Source organism: Ictidomys tridecemlineatus, chromosome 10 (assembly GCF_052094955.1).
Source record: "Ictidomys tridecemlineatus isolate mIctTri1 chromosome 10, mIctTri1.hap1, whole genome shotgun sequence".
Taxonomy (NCBI): Eukaryota; Metazoa; Chordata; class Mammalia; order Rodentia; family Sciuridae; genus Ictidomys; species Ictidomys tridecemlineatus.
Genome location: NC_135486.1, coordinates 47,720,570 through 47,740,401, shown reverse-complemented (window position 1 = coordinate 47,740,401; position 19,832 = coordinate 47,720,570).

The window sequence follows — 19,832 nt, the reverse complement described above, 5'->3', positions numbered from 1 at the left end:
ATTTTATATGTCAACTTGATTAGGCACAAGGTGCCCATATATTTGGTTAAACATTATTTTTTTATATGTGTGTGTGAGTGTGTGTGAGTGTGTGTGTGTGAGAGAGAGAGACAGAGAGAGATAGAGAGAGACAGAGAGAGACAGAGAAAAGGTGTCTTATGAATGAGATTAACATTTGGTAAAGCCTAATGCAATCCATGGATGGCTAAATATAACATAGTGGAAGAATATAGAAAGAATCTCTCTCTCTCTCTCTCTCTCTCTCTCTCTCTCTCTCTCTCTCTCTCTCTCTCTGTCTCTCTCTCTCTTTCTCTTTCTCTCTCTCCCTCTCTGACTCCCTGTGGCTAAGAAATTAGACTTCTAATGCTGATTATACTAGACTATAATGATCAGGCTAGAATGACAATGTCCACTCTCCTGGATCCTCAGTTCACTAATTGCACACATTGGGATTTAGCCTCTTTAACCACTAGACACATGCACACACACACACAAACACATACATACTCACATACACAGGATCTATATATACTCTGTGTGTGTATGTATATTTTAAATACATTTCATATATCCTATATTTATATTTTAAATATATATTTTATATTTATATATTAAATATATATCAATATACTAATGTATATATGTATATATTTTGAATATATATGTAGATATCAATATATATTTACCTACCTATATTGTATGTGTGTGTATGTGTGTGTGTGTATCTTGAATATATACCATCTGAGTTAGTCAGGTTTGTGTCATTGTGATCAAAATATCTGACAAGAAGAATTTAAAGAAGGGAAAGTTTATTTGGGCTCACTATTTTAGAGATTAAATTCATGGCGGGCAGCTCCACTGCTCTGGACCCAAGGTGAGGCAGAACAACATGGTGGAAGAGAGCAGCAGAGAGAAGCTGCTCAGAACAGTGACCAGAGAGAAGAAAGAGGGGGAGTCATGGGAAAGGAGCCAAAGGGAAGATAAGCCACTCCAGGGCACACCCCCAGTGACACTTCCTCTAGCCACACCCCCCTTATCTACAGTTACCACCCAATCCATTCAAGCTAAAATGGACTGATAGTTTTTAGCTATTATTATTCAATCATTTTACCTCTGAATATTTCTGTATTAACACAGGAAGTTTTGGAGGATAACTCATATCCAAAACATAACACCATCTATATATTGTACAAACCATAACACCATCTATATATTGTATTTGTGTATTTTAAATATATCAATATCAACATATGTGTATATATATATAAATCTTAAATGTATATATCAATAAATATTTATCTCCATATTATATATAGATCTATATCTTATATTTAATATGTCTTGAACATATATCCAATATTAATATGTATGTATATATATTATATGTACATATAAGATATATATGCTACATATCTTCAATATATACATATAACAATATCAGTACATATCTATCTATGTACATATACACATCTTATTGGTTCTATTTCTGTAGAGAGGCCTAAATGCATAGGTTTGGGAAAAGCTAATTGGAAAATATGACACTTGTCCTGAGCTCTGGAGAATTAGGGGAAAAAATGAGAAAAATACGATTCTAATCAAGTGAAATATGAGAGCAAAAGCCTGAGGCTGAAAAGAGCCAGAAAGAAGAGAGATCAGAAGGGATGCAGGAACCAGGTAAGGAAGGAGCTTGCATTCTTTCCCTAAAAGCATTGAGAAGCTGATTAACTGGCCTTTGATAAATATTTATGAGACAAATGGGTTCATGGATAAGTAGTTATTTCCTAAATGGTAAAAGCAATTTTCAAACTATTTAAAAAAAGAATGGCACTATTTCTATCCTTATTCTTTGATAGTTTTTACTTAGAGAGCCCAGGTAGATGGGATAGAAGGGGAGGATGCTGATAAGAGTTAGTTGTCATCTCAGAACAGCAGAGTACGATGGATGTGCAGTCTCCACACTGAGTTTCCTGACGATTCTGCAGTTTGGCATTTTTATCTGTTGTTACAGAATACATGTGCAGTAATGCAGACTACATTTATCAAATATCATGAGCAATGAATCATTCGCTTAGCAAGGAACAAGGAAACTTCACCTCCTCCCAGGAAGCTGGCTGCAGCTTTGCACAAGAGCACCCTCTTCTGTGCAGTTGCAGCCCCAGCCTTCTGAGAAAGGGAGCAGTGGCCTCCTGCAGCCCTGCTGCTGTCCCCATGATGAAGGAGTCAAGCGAAGCAAAGAATGTCCTTTTTTGCCTCCACCTTCCAGGGGTCATGCAATTTAATCTGGAATTCCTCTAGAATTGCTTCTTAAGAAAGTGGAGAAGATGAGGGAGCTGAGTTTTGGACTTATTGAAAGGGAAAGAAAACACTTTCCACCCAGTAAAATTATACTTCTTCCCCAATATGGCAAGGACTTCCCAGAATGCTCAGGTAGACCAGTCCTGGGAATGAGGAGAAGAAAGTGAAGCCCAGAATCCACAAGTCAGAGAAATGTGAGAAATTAAAAAGGATGCACTCAGCACAGCTCTGCACATGTAGTAAGCAGATGGTGTTGTGCTTTGTGGGTAATAACCTTAAGACAAGGGAATTGGACTCTAGTATAATTCTATACTGCTTTCAATAGACTTCTTTAGAACAGAATCTCCTGTACTATGAAATTGACTACAATTGGGGACCTGGCACATAATACTCACTTAAATATTTATTGAGCAAATAAAAGTATTGGCTTCTCATGTCTTCCAGGGGAGGGAAACATAAGGCCCTTTATATCTTAGTTTACTATTTATTACAGATAACTATGACCACAATAATGCAGCATGTAAAACAGCCACAAAATCTCAGGAGCATACAAAAATGCATTTATTTAGTTTGCAATTGTGTGTGTTGGCTATGCAGTATGTTGATCTCAGCTGGGCTCACTTATGCATCTGTAGCAGACTAGGGTCATTTTGGGGGCTGCCGATCTGGGGCCGCCTCTCTGAGGCAATTCAGCTCCACTCACCAGGATTTGCATCCCTCTCTCAGAGTGAGCTGTCTATTCAGGGCATATTCTCTTCATGGCAATGGAAGAAGTTTAAGAGTGCAAGTTCGAGTGTGAAGACACCTTTCAAAACTGCTGCCTCATGGATGCTGACATCCCATCATTGGTCAATGTAACTCTCGGGACTCAGTTTACCATTTGTGGAGTACAACATTTTATTTTTACATGGAGTCATGGGGGGGCGGGAATATTTTCAACGTGAATCTAATCTGCCACACTGAACCTTTCTTGTACAGTGAGTAGAGGAAGAACAAGTTAGTGTGTACAGTACAAAGACCCTGGGACACAACCCTGGGCCTGGCCACTTGAATTTCCTGAGTACTAACCAGTGAACAAATGACTTATCTCATTTAGTACTGAAAAGGAGCCTGTGAGGTTAAGATCAACCTCTTTCTGTAGCTGAGGCTGGGAAGTGACGCCGAAACTTACTAAAACCACTGAACTGGTAAGATGTGATCAGGAGATGAACCCAGATCTGTCCTGTTATACATCTTGCAGTCTTCAACACTGAGAATAAGACCCTCTCCCCCAGGGAAGTGACCCCAACTGGTCACATGAAACATCACAAGAAATGTTTTTTGTGTATTTTTTTTTCTTTAAACCAACATAGAACAAATTTAGCCCTTTCTCAAAGTCCATCTTTTATGTCGTTGGAAGCAGTTCCCCACTCTGCTCTTCTTGAAGCCAACCAGTTTCCTGCTTATCTTTCCAACCCCATTTCCCAGAGCACTCACTACTCTGAGTGTGCAAGAATTGCAGGAATAATGGAGATGAATGACCTGGACAAACATACTCAGAGAGACGACTCCAATGAAGAAGCAGATCTGGCTGGTGAAAATGTCAGGCTGTGTTAATAGACACTTTGACCATGCTATACCTGGTTATTCATCTAATGGGGATGTATTTTAGGAAAGAAACGAAAACAGAAATAGTTAGAGTTCACCAGTTAGAATGATGAGAAAACTCCAAACCTTATCATTCCAGCTCTTCAGCTGGGGAAAGAGATTTAGGAGCAAGATGAGGGCTTTGTGAATAGATATGAAGGGTGACCATGTTGGGACAGGAGCTGAGGTTCTACAAGCAGAACTAGTACTAAAGGTAGAAATCAAGGACTTTTAGACAACTGGACCATTAGAGTGTGAAATAGTAGAGCTGACCAATGCAGTTCAGATTTCATTGCAAGATAATTAATCTTGTTGATATTTCAAGCAAAGAGTGGAGTATCACTGTAGCAAAGTGGCCAGGTGGTTAAACTGAAATTTTGTATAATTAAAAAAAAAGATTTTTATTATTATAAATGATGATCTTGTTGGTTACAGTAATTATTGTTATTGTGGCTTAGAACCTGTCATCATATGCTCAAATTAATTCTGTGAGGCAGATATACCAGACTTTTTTCCATCATATATGAAGAACTGCAGCTCAGAGAGTTGTGATTTCCCCTACAGTCACACAGGCAGTGGAAGAATTGAAATGAGCACCCAAGAGATGCCAATACATTGTCCTGATACTGCCAAGCCTGATCATGAGGAGAAAGATAATGACCATGTTAGACATTACTGGAGGAAGGTATGGCAGATTTTAGTAAGGTCAGCCAGGACTTTGTATTTGGAAGCCTCAGAGTCATTTCTCCCTTTGATATAGTGGGAATATAACAATGAGCCTCCTTCAACAAGTCTGAGAACTTTCTTGTATGACCCATTCTTTGCAAAGGACTTGCTTTGATGCTTCCTTGAAGCATAACAAGAAATGGGTTTCCCTGTGAATATGTACGATTCAAGGCACAGAAATCCATTTGACAACATATTCTTTATACATTTTCAAACAGGGCTTTGATTTGCTTTACTCGGTTGCTCCCTACTAAGGGCAACACATTCCCAGTTTCTCGTGTGTTTTGCTTTTGCTTCTTTACTTCAGACTGAATAGAAACATTCACAAAAATTCATGCAATCCTTGTGTCCACCTGACCTTCCCCATATCATATCCCGGGGCTGGATGAAGGGCAAGCAGCAAAAGGACTAATTCAGCTTTTCCCCCACCACCCTCCTGACAGCCTTCCCCCCAACCCTCATCCACTTTCCTGAAGTGCGTGGCTCTTTGTCGTATCCTCCCTCCCTGTCCCCAGTGATCCACAGCACCCTGAAGCCAGGACTCTAAAGCTCATTCTGGACACTTGTTCCCAGGTAATTTTTCAGCTCCCTATCAGTATTGAACAGCCTTGGCTTCCCTGACCGAAGAAGACTAATTAAAATGACAAACCTCATGTTGATTGATCACCACCTGGGTGAAAACAATACACAGCCATGACATTGCTGATAGATTTGGTTCTCTCTCCCACACCTTCCTCTTTTTCCCACACACGAAGGAGGCAACAGGAGTGTGTGGTGTGTCCTCTCAGCCTTGCCTTCCTGTTTGAGGCTCCTCACTGTTTTCTCACCCTCTAGTCCCACTCTCTTGAGAGAGAACCCAGGAACCCCTGCAGGGTGCAGCAGGTTAGACCTGACTAAGGGCTCTCTCTTACCTCCTCTCACCTAGTCCCGGGGCAACACAGGGGTGCAGTTGTTACCATCTGTATTTCACAGATCATGAAACCAAGGTTAAATGATTAACTCACAGTTACATAGCTGCCAGACAGACAATTAATTAAACTCTTGAAAAAAAACCAATAATTCTTGCTCCCTAAAAACATTTTTTGGTAGTTAATACTTAAGCACCAGGGACTAGCAACCATTTATTGAACATGAAGTGTATCTAAAATGTAGCTGCCAGGGCTGGGAGACAAGTGAAATGAGTGAGAGGTAGAAGTGGGGCTCTCCTTCCAAAAATGGGCTGGGCCACTCAGGAGGCAATTGTCTTGTATAATTCTCTGCATTTCAGTGACATTCCATGGCATGATAAGTCTGGCACAGGGGACCAGTGTGCTGAAGTGTGACCTCTTTCTGTTTTACATCGTTCTTTCACTTATTCATGTAGACCCTTTCTTGACCTCATTCTCTCCATTATTTCCATCTCATTTCTCTTTCTAACATAATCAAATCCCCACAGGGTGCCCTCATCCTTTTTTTTTTTGATGATGATGATGATTCTTTATTAACATGCATTTAAAATATGCAAAGTTAGATCTCAGCACAAAAGTCCTTCCTACAGATTGCCTAAGACAAACCAATTTAATACTCCTCTCACTGCTCCCTCAGGTCTCTCTATATACTCTTACCTTGCTTGATTTTCTGTACAACACAACCCTTTGGAATTATCTTATTACTCCTTTTTTTTTAAAGTTAATTGTCTGGATGAACTAATCTTGGTTGTTGTTGTAAATTTAAGATTTAGAATAGCAGTGCATTGCAGAAGGAGAACAAGAAATATTTGTTGAATGAAAGAATAAACAAGTGTCCTTCCTGCATTAACTGATGAATCACTGTCCACTATCTTTTTTATTAGTTCTTTTTAGTTATACGTAACATTAGGATTCATTTTGGAATAATTATAAAAGCATGAAATATGATTTGCTCTAATTCAGTCCCCACTACTTCCCCTTTCTCTTCCCTCCACCCTCTTTCTGTTCCTTTCCCTCTATCTAATGATCTTTCTGCTATTTACTCAACATATTTTTAAAATTAGTTTCTTGTGCTGAGACACTGTGTGGTGAGACATGATGGTGAGATTCACTGTGGCATATTCATATATGTACATGGGAAAGTTAGGTCAGATTCATTCTACTGTTCTTCCCTTAAGGCATCCCTCTTCCCTCCTTGTCAACTCCCTTCCTCTACTTCACTAATCTTTCTTACAAATGGTCAACAAATATATGAAAAAACTATCAACATCTCTAGCAATTAGGGCAATGCAAAATCAAAACTACTTTGAGATTTCATGTTACTCCAATCAGAATGGCAATTATCAAGAATACAAAACAAATAATAATAAATGTTGGCAAGGAGGGAGGGGAAAAGGTACACTCATACATTGTTGATGGAACTGCAAATTAGTGCAACCACTCTGGGAATCAGGATGGGGATTCCTAAAAATACTACAAATGTAATCCCCATATGAACAACTATCCCACTCCTTGGTATGTATCCAAAAGATCTGAAATCAACACACAACAGAGATGCAGTCACATCAATGTTTATTGCAGCACAATTCACAATAGCCAAGAGACGGAACCAACCCAGGTGCCTTTCAACAGATGAATGGATAAAGATATATGGTATATATACACAATAGGGTATTACTCACTCATAAAAAGAATGAAATTGCAGCATTTGCCTGAAAATACTTGGAACTAGAGAATATCATGCTAAGTAAAAACCAGGACAGAAAGTCAAAGGTGGAATGTTTATCTAATATGTCGAGGCCAGCCCAAAATAAGGAGGAAAAAAGAAAGGAAGATACTTTCCATCATCTTACCAAGTCTATGTTTCCAAAATCATCACAGATTTCTCTCTCATAATCTTGTAATTCAGGCTCTTGAGGCTTCTTAAGGATTATTGACAATATGAGTATATCAGGGCCAGACACAGAACACAATAAATAAAAATTGGCCATTATGTGTACAGTCCTGCATTGCACTATGACATTTCAGTCAACAATGAACTGCATATATGTCAATGCTCTCACCAGACTGTAGAGTTAAAAAGCTCCTATTGCCTAGCAATTTGCTGTAGCTATCATAATATTGTAGCACAGGGCATTATTCACATGTTTCTAATAGTGTTGGTATAAACAGATCTATTGTGCTGCCAGTCATAAAACAGTGTAGCAATACAATTACATGAAGTACATACTATTAATAATGGTAATAAACAATTGTATTACTGGTCTGTGTATTTATTGTACTGTAGTTTTTAGAATATACTCCTTCTCCTTATTAAAGAAAATTTCCTATAAAACAATCTGCTATGTTATGCCAGCAGCAGCCTCAGATATCTCTTGTATATTGCATCTCTTGATTACATCATTTTCTCTTGTGCTTAATTTAATCTCATGTAGTTTGATCATTGTGGCTCTAGGAGCAATAGGCTAAATTATATGGACTAAGAATATAGTGAGCTATATCACCTGTATTTGTGGAGCTACATTCTATGATATTTACAAGATAACAAATATCACTTAACAATGCCATTCTCAGAATGTATCCCTTTTGTTAAGTGAAACATGATAATAATTAAGAAATAAAGAATGTTTATTCTACTGAGACTTTACTGCTATTCTTAATACTATGAAATGTGATTAGCAAATGAAATTAAATTATTTATTGGTGACAAGTCATTATACTAGATGCCTAGATGAGTCATTCATCTAATCTAATTTATTCTGAGTATTAATAGCCTACTTAGGCTAAAACTCATATGAAAGTTAAATGGCAATATGTGACTAAATAATTTAAGAAACATTTGCTTAATAGAACAATATTATTATTGCAACAATTATTGCACAATTGTAATACCTAACATTTATGGACTCAAGTTATGTGAAAGCACTTTATATGTTGGGTCTCATTTAATTCTCACACTGTCCTATTTATGATTAGAACCTGATGCTTATAGATAATGAAAATAATTTATGGAGATGATGTCAGTTGATGAGTCACAGAGACAGAAAAGAAGAAGTCTGAATTCAAAAGCCCAAACCATTTACCAATTTACCAATAAAGCTATTCTTTTAGCTACTATACCACTCTAGTATAATAAATTGATAATTTGTATGGCGTTCATAATTATAAACAAATCAAATTAGTTGTGGAAGATACAGTGCTAAATCTTCAAGCTCAGAGGCAGCAGGCTTGAAACCCTCTGGGATATATTGTTTGGAAGACTGAGCAAGGCATGAGACAGGACAGAAAAGGAACTCTGCAAGGATTGTCCAAGAAATGCATTTGGGGATGGAGCACAGTGATGGCTGAAGGTTATCCTGCTGTGGAAGAAAGAATAGTTCTCTTATTCCAGGTGCTGGGGGAGTGGTGCTGAGGCAGAAGAAGCAAGTTCAAAGTCAGCCTCAGGAAAAGCAAGGTGCTAAGCAACTTGGTGAGACCGTGTCTCTAAATAAAATACAAAATAAGGCTGGGATGTGGCACAGTGGCCCAGTGCCCTGAGTTCATTCCCTAGTACTCAAATAAATAAATAAATAAATACTCTCTTGCTAGGTCTATACCTGTGCTGATTTTCCTCTAGGGTAATGAAAGTCAACTGCATAGTTTTGAGCTATTATGTAAAGAAATGAAAACTCATTACTAAAATAGTTTATGACTTACCCTTCAGCATGCTTTAGGGGGTATGTACATTTTCTCTTAAGTGCTTAAGATCTGACATAAAGGCAGGTTCCCCTTTACCAGGGAACCACATGGGTGTGGTCTTGCCCTTCAGTCTTTATGAACTTGGCCCTCACCTTTGACAGACAGTAGGATTGAAAGACACTGCCTGGAACAACACAGCCATATTCCAATCTCCCTTTGAAAATGAGGGTGGAACAGAGGGAGAATTGAATATGTTCACTGAGTTTAGAAATGATCTGAAATTCTGACATCACATGACAGGATGTACATTTTTGTTTATTGGAAGTAATTTGATTATACACATGTAACAAATTCCTTTTCTTTAGAACAGAAAAAAAACAAAGCACTTCTGACAGGGCCTGAGGTTTATGTAGGGTTGATCAAGTCATTTTTTTACCTTTATGAGTGCAGGAACAATTCACAAATGTTTGAAGCAGCCTGACTTTTCTTAACAGAGAATGAATAGGAAAAAAAAATTCAGAGAATGAGTGAATAGGAAGAAATTACTGAATAAACTGGTTTTGGTTATCAAATAGTTGATGTTGGAGTGACTCAATCTCTTATCTATGACAGCAGATAATGCTGAGACAGTTAATCACATTTATTGGCTAGAAGTAACCTGAAGGGGAATTTATGTGGGGGTGAAGTAAGGGAATGAAGACAAAGAATACAGAAAAATTCTTTGGAAAAAAATGTTGGCACATCAAGACTTGCCATGCTCAGCCCTGTTTATACAGAGTGACAGGAAGAAGGTAAATTATTAAAATCACCTCCTTACTTGCATCCTCCGTGGAACTGATTCTCATGAAGAATGACTTTGGTTAGGAGTAACAGGGTAATGTCACTTCGAAGATGAAGTACGTTCTCTTCTATTCTAATATTACCCCCCACCCAACTTGCCAAAAATTGAAAGTCTGCTGCTATTAGAGGTTAAATTATCTTCTGAGCTGTGGGATCACTCATCAGTTAGACCAAAGAGGCATAAGTCATTTCCTACCTCAGAGATATTCAGAATTTAATACACTTACCCTACCCGTAAACTTGGGGGGAAATGGAATCCACAAGCTAGTGATTACATGGGAAGAAATTTCCCAAGATCACGGACAACTCAAGGGTATTCCCACATGCACATTTTCTCTGCCTCCCTCATTCACTCCAAGTCACTCACTGTTTAGAAACTTTGACTTCCTAGGACCATATATCAAATTTAAAATGACCTCTAGCATAATGTAGAAATAAATAAAATAAATGTCAAAAATGTGTATTTAGCCAATCAAAACAATTATTTCCCAAACATCCTTCCTAAACAGGATTGCTGTTCAGCGGGCACTTCCCTATTGCTTGTGGATATAATGCTTTACCTCTGACAGATGTTACCATCTGCTAGGCATCCCTAAACACTACAGCTTGTCATGCACCAGAAAGCTGAAACCCCACTGTTCCCGGCTCTCCTGCAGACCACAGTGACCCCCTGATTTGTTTTATTACTGCTAATAAGGATGCTTTAAAAAAAAAACTGGAGGTAAAGACATATAACATTTGCTTTTCAATGTAAAATTGGATAGTACTAGTCCATTTCTTACTCAGTCTTAGTCATCACTACACAGAAATATTAGGTGTCTTTCTCCAGAAACAAAAAGTGTGTACATGTGCTTCAGAATAAATAATGGAGTTCAGTTCCCTTAAGATGTCACTCATGTTCCCCTTTTATTCTCATTCAGGACGAGAGGCTAGGCAGTTCTCCAACATTTATTGTGATGAGCAAGTAAGATCCCATCAGTGTCCAAAGATCTCTGATCCCAGCTAAGAAGAAGAGCCCTTGGGAACCAAATAGTTGTTTATGTCAATCTATATCCTGCATGTGTCTGAGGGATATGAGAGTAGATTCAATTTATTATTTTAATGAGAAAGTTGATGTGTTAATTTATTCAGAACCATCAATACAGTTTTAATCATATATATTGGTAGAGGCTAGAGTGTTATTTCTTTATGGTACCAGCAATTTTCTGTACCAATTCATTAATCAATAAAATCTATCTGCATTATTTGTTGAGCTTCCAGTAGCTTTTCATGGCCATGTGACAAGCAACAGACAAAAAAAAAAAATAGTAGAGTTATTAAAAAGCACTCAAATCCTTCCAAGGATTGCACACTCCAATTCACATGTGCAAAGAAGCCTATGTGACAGCCACTGTAACAGCCAGCTTAAAGAATAATGACAAAATACAAAGAAGTGAGCTGATCCAAGACCCAGATCTAAAATGCAGTACCTCATCGAATGCACAGAATGTATTCAGTTAAAAAAAATACATAATATCAACTACCTATTCGATAGCAGGTTCTTAAAAATATATCAAGAAACAACATAGCTTCCTCACCACATACACCTTATCCACAAAAAGATAAAAATACTGCTCTTATGGAGGCCACAGTCAGGTCAGAAAAGATGGAAAGTAAACAATACATAGAGAATACAAGTGAGCTATATGGCACATGAGAAGGTAAAATGAAATTTAATAATGAAAAGGAAAAAAATCAAACAAGCAGGAGAAGTGATGTGTGGAGGTAGCCTGCAGTTTATAAAAGGGGACAAGGAGAGGGCTGGGGATGTGGCTCAAGCGGTAACGTGCTCGCCTGGCATGCACGGGGGGCTGGGTTTGATCCTCAGCACCACATAAAATAAAATAAAGATGTTGTGTCCACCCCAAACTGAAAATAAATATTAAAAAAATTTTCTCTCTCTCTTCTCTTTCTCTCTCTAAAATAAATAAATAAATGGCGACAAGGAGAATGTCATTAGCAGGATGCTATGAGCCAATACTTGGCGGATGTCTGGGGTAGAAATTTGCAGGCTGAGAGGGTCACCAGTGCAGACACCTTGTGGGTCAGAAAGAAGAAAGAAATTTAATGACTTCTGTGAGTGTGAGGGAAGGACAATAAACATGATATCAAAACTCAGGATGGTTACATTTCATGGGGCACTTTAGACTAATGTGAGGACTTTACTCTGAGTGAAATGGGAATTTACAGGAATGTTTTGACCAGACTAGTAACATTATCTGATTGATGAGATTCTGGTTAGTGTGGAAAGACTGGATTACAGAGGGACAAGGGAACTGGCAAGGAGATGATTGCAGGAATTAAAAAAGAGAGGTTGAAGTTTGGACTCAGAGAGTAGGTGGTAGAAGTGATAAGAAGTAAATGAATTTTTGTTATGTTTTGAATGTACAACCACCAGGAATTTGGAACAATTAGGAATAGGATGTGAGAGAAAGAGACACATAAAAGATGATACTGAAATTTTTCAATCTGAGATACTGGAGGAGAAGGCTGCAGGAAGAACAAAAGGAAAGATCTGTAACTCAGCTTTAACATACCAAGCATGAGATGTTAACTAGATTTCCCTTTAGAAATGGTGAAAGGAACATTGGCTATTGCAATCTAGAGTAAAGGGGGGAAGTCTGGAATTGTGATATAAATTTAGGAGACATCACAAAAAGTTAAGCACCCCAAAACAAATAATCCAATCAATAAATGGGCCAGGGACCTGAATAGACACTTCTCAGAAGAAGATATACAATCAATCAACAAATATATAAAAAAATGTTCATCATCTCTAGCAATTAGAGAAATGTAAATCAAAACTACTCTAAGATATCATCTCACTCCAGTCAGAATGGCAGCTATTATAAAGACAAACAACAATAAGTGTTGGTGAGGATGAGGGGGAAAAGGTATAATCATACATTACTGGTGGGACTGCAAATTGGTGCAGCCATTATGGAAAGCAGTATGGAGATTCCTTTGAAATCTTGGAATGGAACCACCATTTGATCCAGCTATTCCTCTCCTCGGTCTATACCCCAAAGACTTAAAAACAGCATACTACAGGGACACCGCCACATCAATGTTTATAGCAGCACAATTCAAAAAGCTAAACTGTGGAACCAACCTAGATGGCCTTCAGTAGATGAATGGATAAAAAAATGTGAAATTTTACTCAGCAATAAAAGAGAATAAAATCATAGCATTTGCAGGTAAATGGATGGTGTTGGAGAAGATCATATTAAGTGAAGTTAGCAAAACAAATGCCAAATGTTTTCTCTGATGTAAGGAGGCTGACTCATAGTGGGGTAGGGAGGGGAAGCATGGGAGGAATAGAGGAACTCTAGATAGGGCAGAGGGGGGAGGAAAAAGGAGGGGCAAGGGGTGAGCAAGGATGGTGGAATGTGATAGACATCATTATCCAAAGTACATGTATAAAGACATAAATTAGTGTCAACATACTTTATATAAAACCAGAGATATGAAAAATTGTGCTATATACATTTAATAAGAATTGTAGTGCATTCTGTTGTCATTTATTTTTTTAAAAAAAAATCAATAAAAAATTAGGAGACATCAGGAGGTAGATAGCATTTAAACCATAAGACTGAATTAGATCACCAGGGAAGAGAAGGATGATAAGAAAAAAGAGGAGTTCTAAGGATAGATACTAGAGTATGTCAACATGAAGAGGAAAGGGAACTAGCAAAGTCTTCTGAGAAGAAGTGTTTGGATAGTAGGAGGAAAGCCAGGAATGTGTTACTGTGGAAGTATTTACAAAGGTACCATTAACAAATCATCTCCAATGCTGCTCATTGGCCAAGTTAAGATGAGATCAATGATGAGTGACCATTAAACTTCACAATAAAAAGTTCCTGGGTGATCTTGACAAAGAATATTCTATCCTTTCTGTGGAAAGAAACTTACAATATCACAGAGTCTAGCCTTAGTAGTCGCAAGTACCCCAAACCAAGCAACTTAATTGAAACTCAGTTCCAGAGTAGGAGGGAATGGGTTAGCCAGGAGAAGGAATAACTCTAAAAGGGTTTTGTTGCATTGGGGAGCTTAGTCAAGAAGGGGTATTTTATGATAGAAAGAGGGAGGAGAGAGAAGACAGAATTTCTGAATTAAGGCCCTTCAGTAAGCTGATAGAATTACCTTTAAATAGAAATAAAAGTTTTCATTTATTTTTTCCTTTTAAGCTTTCAAATTCTTCATCTCACTGAAGTGTGCTTTCTCCAGACTTCTGGAGAATCTTGTTTGTAGCACTCATTCAGCATACGTAATATGATGTTTTGCTTTAGTTGTGTTGTAAATATTAAGATTTCCCTATCATATTAAAAAGTCCTTGAATGATAAAAACAGTAGAATATAAAGTGTTGTATGCCCTACAGCCTCTTATCTAATTAACAGTACACACACATTTATATATATATACATATATATATATATATATGTATATATATATATCATTTATATACTTATATTTATTTGTCATTTTATTTTTATTTGTGTGTGTGTGTGTGTGTGTGTGTGTGTGTGTGTGTAAAAGTGTGGGAGAAAGGAAAGACAGGAGGAAAACATTTTTCCAAGGATAACAGTGATCACTATTTTTCTCAGTAATAAAAACAAAATCTGCCAAAGGTGATTGTACGTGTGAAATTGAATTTTATCTATGTAAAATTTCTTACTTTAGCTAAAGATGAAGTGTTTTGAAAGTCCTTGTTATGTTTTTGCACTTCTCTCAAGGGAATACTCATTATTAAGCATCATGAAGATAGCTAACAGTTTTCCCTCAAGTTGTATTTAAAGTTCATTATTTCCACAGTTACTACATGGAAAGTGGGAAGGTGTGGGGAGAAGAAAGTGATGTAAAGAAATTCTCAAAAGGGACTGATACCAGAAACTGTATTAGAAGACCAGAAACCATGGCACTGTGATAATCTTTATTATTCAGAATCATAAAGTAAAAGTTAGTGGACAAGCAGGATAAGGGAATTCTCTTGGGTTTCAGAACTAGTGCTTTCATTCTATTGCCTGTGGTGTCTTTAACAGTGCCTCTTGTGCATGCACAAGTAAGTAAATAAGTAGTTACCATTTACTGAGTATTTACTATGTACCAAATCCTGGTATGAGTACTTTTTAATATGCATAACATATTTAATCATTGCCACAAATATATGAATTAGGAACTGTTTATTACTATTGCATGTTACTCATGCCAAAACTAAGGCATAAAAAGGTTACATAACTTGTCTAAAGTTATAGGACTCGTAAAATGCAATCAGTCCCAATTTGACCGCTGGCTGTAGATGACCCGATAGTTTCCAGCAGCCTGACTTTCCCAAGGACAGTCAGAAGCATGTCAAGAGCAAGCCTGAACATTTGATCAGAACCAGTCATTCTCACCTCTAAACTAAGCCTCCAGGTAATATTTGGGCAAAGGGAGGGGGATTTAAAGAAAATAAACAACAAAACAAAAAAAAATAGAGTAAATAAATAAGGTAAAGGAAAATTAATTTATGAAGGTTAGTGATAGGGAAGCAACATTTCCATCCTGGCCATTAGGGTAGTGTTTAAAAAGGGTGGGTGATGGACAGAGTCAAGGAGACCAAGGAAGATGTGATGTGCACTCTGAATACCCACCCACAGTTTCAAAGGTTGTTAGGTTACTTGTTCTGAGGTACTGGCCACTACTCTGGTTGGATTGTTAATTGTGTTTCCTAGGTCTCTGCAGGAAGGCTCCTTTGAAGGAAAATGTAATGACTCTCAATCTTTTTTTTTTAATTTGTTTTATGCATGTTTTGTGAATTTGAATCCATGGAAGTGCATTATCACAATGTCGACTTTGCATGTAAACATCGTTCAGGTATGTAAAAATATTCCTAAGCCAATTACTTTGTTTAGGAAATGCTGCTGTCTAGTATAGACAGGAACGATTCCCATGACACAGAGTCTGAAGTAAGGATCTGCCACATTTGAATTGTGTGCAGTGGGAAAAAAGGGACCTATTATCAAAAGACTGGTAAAGAGAAAATGTGCTGGGTAAAGGAAAGTTATAAATACCCTGTAGCCTGTTATATCTAATAATCAGATGAGAAGAGCCAAAGGTCCAAACTAAGACACAGGGAGTTGAAAAGTGAGGAAAAGGCTGGGTGTGTTAGTACACACTGTAATCTCAGGTACTCAGGAGGCTGAGCCAAGAGAATCACAAGTTTGAGGCTAGCCTGGGAAAATTAGTGAGACCTTGTCTCAAAATAAAAAAATGAAAAGCAAAGGGCTAGAGATGGAGCTCAGAAATAAATCTTCCCAAAATTTAATTCCCTGTACCCCCCCCCAAAAAAAGTCAAAAGGGTGCTTAACATCCTAGTCCTTGAGGAAATGCACAATAATAATAACCCTGTACATCCTCTAGAATAACAAAATATAAAAGGTTGACCAAAGCAGGTGTTAGAATTTGAAGAAACGAGAATCTCATAGGTGGGTGACAGGAATGTAAAATGGAACAGCCATTTGAGAAAAGGTTAGCAGCTGTTTAGAAAGTTAAACATATGCTTACATGAGTAAACAAAATGTGAAATGCTAACTCGGCAATAGAAAGGATGGAACAAAGCTAGTACACATGCTATTAGGCTGAACCTCAGAAACATCATGCTAACTGTAAAAAGCCAGATGCAAAAGATCACATGATCCCCTTTATAGAAAAGGTCCAGAAAAGGCAGTTCAGAGAGATAGAAAGCAGATTGGTAGTTATCAAACACTCCTTAAGTGGGGAATGAACACAAAAGAGCCCAGAGGAATCTATGAGGGATTATGGAAGCATTCTAAACCTGGATTGTAGTAATTGTTGTGCAGATGTAAAGTTTTAATAAAACTCATCAAACTGTCCACTTAGCATGGGTAGATATCATGGGGTTAAATTATTCCTCAATAAAGCTATTTTGAAATGATGGTGGTGGCGTGTTAGATAAATAGATGAATTCCTGAGTAGCTCAGAAGAAGAATATAGGATATTTTAGACCCCAAGGCTGATTGGATATTAGGGACAAGTGACAAGAAATAGCTTAGGATGACTCCCTGGCTTTTTGATATTTTTTGATGGGAAATCCCATGGTAACAGCAGACCCAGGATAAGAAATATAATGAGCTCAAAGAAATAAAAGCTAAACTAAATCTGTAGTGATCCCTTTTATTTTATAAGTAAAGCGACTCCTTTTTCTAGTCCTTCAAATATTTAGGGCTGAGAGATTTCACAGACTCTTTTACTTCCCTTTCACCAATCCTGGTCCTATAAAAGAAGCACTTTTAGAACGTCTGATAGAAAACTAAAAGCATATGAAATCCCAGGCAAGGCTGCTCCAATCAGTGTGAGATTTTATTTTAGGAGCACAGGGGCTAAGATACCTTTTGAAGCCTTGGCCTATTAGGGATAAAATAAACCTCTTCCTTTTTTAGCCTCTTCCCTGAAGTAATTGAAACTCCTTCTCACCATTACATGAGTCAACCAGTACAATATCTCTAGGAGGAAAATGTCTACTCACGCCCCAGTTAATCCTAGCCATTTCTAGCAATGACTTAGTTTGGGCAAAGACTTTCCCTTTGTTTTAGAAAAATCAACTTTCTAAATGAGTATCATTCTGAGTTTGGGGAGTTTTCTTGTTTAAGAAAAACTCAATACCTGACTGCTTTCTCAGAAGCTTCTCCAAGTTAATTTTGCATTAGCCTATGAACAACGGTAGTGTAACCACAAAGCTTTTTAGATGCATGTTTCTAGCAATGCATGGAAAATAAATTCATCTGGAAAGTTTTACTATAAAATGATTTTGCAGTGTTTACAAATAAGTAAAATGACCTATACCCACAGAGTTTTAGAAAATAATCAAATGGATTATATAGGATATACTTCATATTCATATTACTTATCACACGGAAACATAATATATTAACTCATATCACTAGCCTGCTTCATGCAATCATTGGAAATGATACATCACTTTGTTTTGAAATCTAACTTATTTTCTGAAATTAGAGTTTAGCAGGAGAAAAAAGCCCCAATCTATTAGTAAGATTTATACATTCCGTTTGTCTCATCCAGACTCATTTTTGAACAAAGGCACAACTTCCTGTTCAGGTAGAAATACCCATGAGTTCTTCTGAGACATTGGGATGCAATGGAGCAAATTATAGCCAGAGTAGCTACCTGCCTTATCCTTGTCTGGAAGGATCTAGAATCTCCTCTTTATATACCAAGGAGTATCAAGCCTACAGGGAGCAAAATGGCTATACATTTTATTTAACATAACCAAATTTTGATTTGAGCCATATTTTAGAAATTCAGTGACTGCAACCTTCTGCTCTTAACAACCCCTTCCACGCTCTCCATGAGCTGTCTTGAATAAAATCTTGAATAAAATTTTCTTTTCAGGAGTTCAAGGTCTCAAGGGATAACTCTGATAAAGAACACTGGCATTTTCCTGAACAGTTTGTAAACTATTTTCTTATGTATAGAGAACAACTGGTTTTTCTGAATGAATATTTAAAAAGGAAGCTCTTCTTCAGTCCCCTCCTCCCAACTTCTTTTCCTTTTTTATAAATCTATGGATAAGTAACAATACTTTTTTAACTCCATCAAACATCCAAGTATATGCTAGTTTAATAAGCAGGTCTTCAAAGAGAATAGAATCCTGTATATTAGGGAACAATACGCATGAAAATGTCTCCAAATATCATCTTTCTTAGGCAGTAGGAAGACCAGTAATGTTTGCTAAATATTTGATGGGAAGACTCCAAATAAAGGTTCTTATCTTTAATTCACAGGTAATGAAAACACAGATGTGCCTCACTTTGAGAAAATCCAATGCGCATGAAACTTTAACTCTGTAGTAGTTGTTCAAATTATAAAAATAACTCTTTTCTTTCCATGGAAAGTTTGCAATAGACATTTGTACCGATAGGTACTTGAGAGAGGGTCTGATTCAATGAAAAGCAAGACAAGTTCGTAGCTAAAATAAATAGGAGAATAGACATCACTGCTCATTGGCGATGAGTCTGAAGTCAAGATAAATTGACTCTGAAATTCGACCATAAACTATTAGGAAAAACTTTTTTTTTTTGATTAATAAAAATTGGATTTTCTGTAACTATTTTAGAAAATGAGGCACATCCAAAACTTCTTCCTTTTTGTAACATAATCTGCTTCCATGCCTGTTGCTTCTCCCCAAACAACTGTTAATAGCTTGGTCCCGGGGAAAGCGATACTGTATTTCTCACTTGTGTGGTGGGACTGGTTGCCTAGCATTGCAGTCAATTTTACTCAACAGTTGGCAGAAGGATAAGACTAGCTCGGCTAAATGAATTAAGAGATCATATAATACTGAAGGGCATATTAAGGAAGAATGTCCAAATTCTAGCACTTGATACTCCCTTCTCACAGTCCCACTTCCCCTGGTCTAATGCTTTGGCTGAACAGGCTGTAATTTGATATTAAACGAGGTTCTTATTAAGTAGAGACAATGAAATAATGCTGAGTTTTCGTGGCATTAGTGGAGTTAAATGCATTTTATTAGCACTCATTAGGAGGAGGGAAAACTTGGAGCTAAGGATTCATTAGCCAAAAGCGGCCCCCTGTGAGGTAGAGCGATTAAACAGTTTGGGGCCAGAGAATGGGATCCAGGCCACACACAGAAGATTTTGAAA